A 4,252-nucleotide genomic window follows, 5' to 3' on the forward strand; every position below is an offset into this window, starting at 1 on the left:
GGGAAATGAGGCCTCTGCACTGACCTACTTTATAACAGAATTTCTGGGCCTTGGAACTTGTCTTCTGAAGCTGCTTAATTCTCTGTTGTGGGGAGCTGTCTTGTGCTGCTGTTCAGCTGTCTCTTTGGGTTCTGTCCACTAGCTGTCATCAACACCCACCCCCCGCATCTTTTCCTGGCAGCCATGTTTTGACAACCAAAACTGTCTTCAGAGGTTGCCAGGGGTTAAAATCATCTCTAATTGAGAACATTGCTTTAAAGACTCACATGACTGGGCCAGTACTTCCCAGGATCCTCTTTAAACCCAGAGAATGATGCTTCCGCAGTTTTGTCTCCCTGCAAAGTCAGTGGGAACCAAGCTGATGCGAGCACAAATTGGCTGTGGCCAGTTCTAAGTCAAAGTCCCTTTCCTATGCCCTTTGTACTCTTTTATTTTTCTTTCTGTTAGAGATTTCTGTGTTTCTCTCACTTACATCCTCCGCCCATCCCAGTCCTCTCTCCCCTGTCAGCCAAAGTTGTGCCTTGTGTGGCAACAGCGTTTTATGTAGGAGCACTAGAGTTGGAGGCACTGAGTATGTTTTAATTTTCTGGTGAAATCCAGACCTTTTCTGCTACTAAACTTTAGGTCCTGAGGCTGATGGCTTTCTCCCCATGTGTCTGCTTCCCTGTCATGGTATTCTTTGTCATAAGGAGATGCCAGTCATACTTGTTAAATTCCATACTGGTTAGGGAACTGTGCTGGACTCATGTTTATCTGAAGCAAAGACTGGAAGCCTGGTGTTTCTTTATTCCTAAGTTCTCAAACTAGCAAGGATAAGAATTATATGGAGTGAGGGGTTACCGGATTTAGAAAATCAACCAGAAAAAAACCCCAAGAAATTAACTGAGGATATTCAATTACATTTGAATATAAATGTCCCAAACACCAGAAATATTTATACTGAAATTCATTAATTATTTATTTGGTTTCAAACTTTTTACATTTTTTTTTATTTTTTAAAAGGACAACAAGGGGCTGGGGAGTTAGCTCAGTAGAATAAGTGCTTGCCTGACAAGCGCAAGGGCCTGAGTTCAATCCCTGGTTCCGCAAAAAAAAAAAAAAATCTACAAAATAGTATTAAAGCAGAAAAATTTACAAGTGATATGGAATTTCACTAAACAAAACAACATGAATTTGACAGTATTTGTTGTATTGCATAGTATTTGTTGTATCTTTAAAATAGTTGCTCAGATTACCAGATATAGGCATGTAAAATTGGAAGAAGAAAAAAAAAGTTATAAAAAATTAAGAGGAAAAATTGAAACAAGAAGTAAAAAACATTAAGCATTAATAGCTTCATTCCACAGACCAGCAGAAATGCACAGTACAGTTGTCCAAGCCATCCTGTTTACATACATAGATATATCTTTTTCCCTCACTCCCTTTCCTGTCCTTCTCTGGATTCAAACTTAACTGAGTATTTTATCTGGCAGTCCTAGCTGGGGGCTTGTTAAAGCCTAGATGACTGGACCCCTACCCCAGAGATTCCAATTCAATAGTTCTGGATGGAGCCTGAGAATTTGTGTGAGCTGATTCAGGAATCATGCTTTTGAGAACCACTGCCATGTAGGTTCAATTGTCAAAGACAAGGTTACTGTCTCTGTGAAGCTTTCCCTTGAAGCAGAAGGGAAGAAAACAGCTGTAGCTTAAAGTGGAGGTTCATTTTTTTTAAAGAACTGAACCTCTGATCAGAAATTCACCTGTGGAGGTGTGTTAATTTTTATTCACTTTTTTCTTTTTTTTTTTAGTACCAGCAATCAAACTCAGGACCTTGCACTTGCCAGGTAGATGCTGTGCCACTGAGCTATGTCTGGCAATTTGTATTCAAAACTATGAATATTAAACAGTAACAGAAAGTATACTCTGCTAGTCAGTTGAAAAAACTATTCTTACCATTTGCCCAAGCCTCGGGTTAGTCATGGTTCAGTTTTGTTTAAGTCAACGTGAATGTTTCAGTTTACAAACTGAAGGTTTCTTGAGAACTATGAGATTATCATGATCTTCCCCTCTTTTTCCTTCTCTTTCCTTTTCTTTACTCTCTCTCCTTTCCTTCCCTCCCCTCCCTTCCCCTTCCCTCTTCTCCCCTCCTCCCCCTTCCTTCCCCTTCCTTGCTTCTTTTTTTCCTTCCTATTTCTGTCAGTGTTTTTGCTAATTATAAAAATAATATCTGCTCACTGAATTTCAAACAAATATTATAGAAAGTTATAACTTTGAAGGAAAAATTCTCTGTCCTCATACCACCAAGAGATATGGTGTATTGATTGGTTGGTGTATATTTATATAGAGGCCCTTCCCATAGTGCTAATATGTCTAGTTTTATTTTTTAAACAAAAATTGGATCATACTAAACATACAATTCTGAAACTTATTTGTTTTTGGTCGTTGTTGTTGTTTTATCATAGGATTTGGATATCTTCCCCTAACAGTACAAATAGAGTTAGTTTAAATTAAAATATTTTTTACATATTTTTGCATTTATTGATTCTCCTAAAATATTTTTTGAAAGAAAACTAATACAAGTTAGGCATGGTGGCACATACTGGTAATCCCAGTTACTGAGCAGGCTGAGGCACGAGGATCACAAGTTTGAGGCTAACCTAGGTATTTTAGTAATATCCTGTCTCAAAATAAAAAGGTGAAAAAAGAGATGGGTATGCAGCTCCATGGTAGAGAGCTCACCTAGCACGAGCGAGGCCCTTGTTTGGTCCCTAGCAGTGCCAATGAAATAAAAAGAAAGTAACATTATGAGAAACTGTAATACAAAATGATTTTTATTTTTATTTATTGTTTTTCATTTATGTATTTGGTACAGGGTCTCATTATGCAGGTCAGGCTCATAGTGATCTTCCTGTTTTCAGCCTCCCCAGTGCTGGGATTACAGACTTGCACCACCACTCCCCTGAACTCTGTCACCTGCTTAGCATGCCCAAGGGCAGGGCCAGCAAGGCATGCAAGACTGGGGACCAAACCCTGGTCCTTGTACTTGCCAAACAAAATGATTTTTAACTGGGGAGAAACTGTTGAAAAGAAAAGACAAACTGTAATGGGGAAAAGGGGAGAGGAAAGAAGGGAAAAAGAAAAAAAATGTATTTATGCACAAGATAGTTAAGATAGTTATACAGCTAGTTTCTCTTAGTTCATTGAAAAGAAAGGTTTGTGCTAATATTGTTTGGATAAGATATCATGCCTGTATCTTATATTTTGAAGAACTACTACAAAGACAACTATATACAATATATTAATTATTGTAACTCTCCTACTAACCTGTTTTTATTTTTATTGAAACCAGGGTATCCTGCAAGTATGCTATTGCTGAGCTATGCCCTGAGTCCATTTCCATCATTTTCCCCCATGCAGCTTATTTATTGAAGCAATAGCAATTTCACTTGTGGTTTCCCAATATGGATGTTGCTGGTTGCGCCCCTGTGGTATAGTTTACCATATTCTCTGCACTGTGTATTAGTAGTTGAATCAATGGGCATGGTTGGATTCAGGTTTGAGGCTTTGGGGAGAGAGTTTTCTAGATGACTTTGTATTCTTCCACCAGGAGGCACAGAATATTTAGTGTGTCTTGTGCAGTGAAAAAAATCACTTGATGTTTGAAGCTTAGACCTATGTATTCACTGAATTTTATAAAATATTGATATGTTAATTATGTTATTCATCATTTATTTGTTGTAATAGAGAAACATCCTTCCATCGATTATTTCGGCTGTCCAGTGACATAGTTTGTTAAGGAAAAGCAGGGTAAATTCTGGATTTTTCTCTTTACCATTTTCAAAGTAATGATCTGGTTCTCCATTGTTCTAATAATTTCAGCAATTTAAGAAATAAAATCATTATGTACTCATAGAGTTAAACATAGTTGATGCTTCAGTTTTATTTGTAGATTTTCCAGCCCAGATCTGGAAGCAGCCACTTGTCTAAAAAGCCCTGTTTTCTTTTTAGTAGCAAAAATAGCACTTCGAGACCATTATTTCGATGCTAGCAATACTCACAGCTACTTGGATGATCAATTTTTCTAAACCTTTCTTAAGGAAAACAATGTGGTAGAGTTCATACTGGTTTTTTTTTTTCAAATTCAGGTTTATAGGTTTTTTCTTAGCTATGTCCCATGCTAATCTAGGTTATACAGGAAGTAATAGGTTTGGAGTATCACATAAGAGAGAAATAAGAAAAAAATAGAAATGAATTCTAAACTAGGAGCACAAGA

General features: G+C 37.3%; 1 pseudogene; it reads right to left on the reverse strand.

Annotated features, from left to right (window-relative positions):
• Positions 1 to 3,521, reverse strand: part of LOC101578102 — a 15,687-nt pseudogene extending 12,166 nt beyond the window's left edge.
• Positions 3,522 to 4,252: the final 731 nt, after the last annotated feature.

The sequence above is a fragment of the Octodon degus genome, unplaced genomic scaffold, assembly GCF_000260255.1.
Source record: "Octodon degus isolate 3935 unplaced genomic scaffold, OctDeg1.0 scaffold00280, whole genome shotgun sequence".
Lineage (NCBI taxonomy): Eukaryota > Metazoa > Chordata > Mammalia > Rodentia > Octodontidae > Octodon > Octodon degus.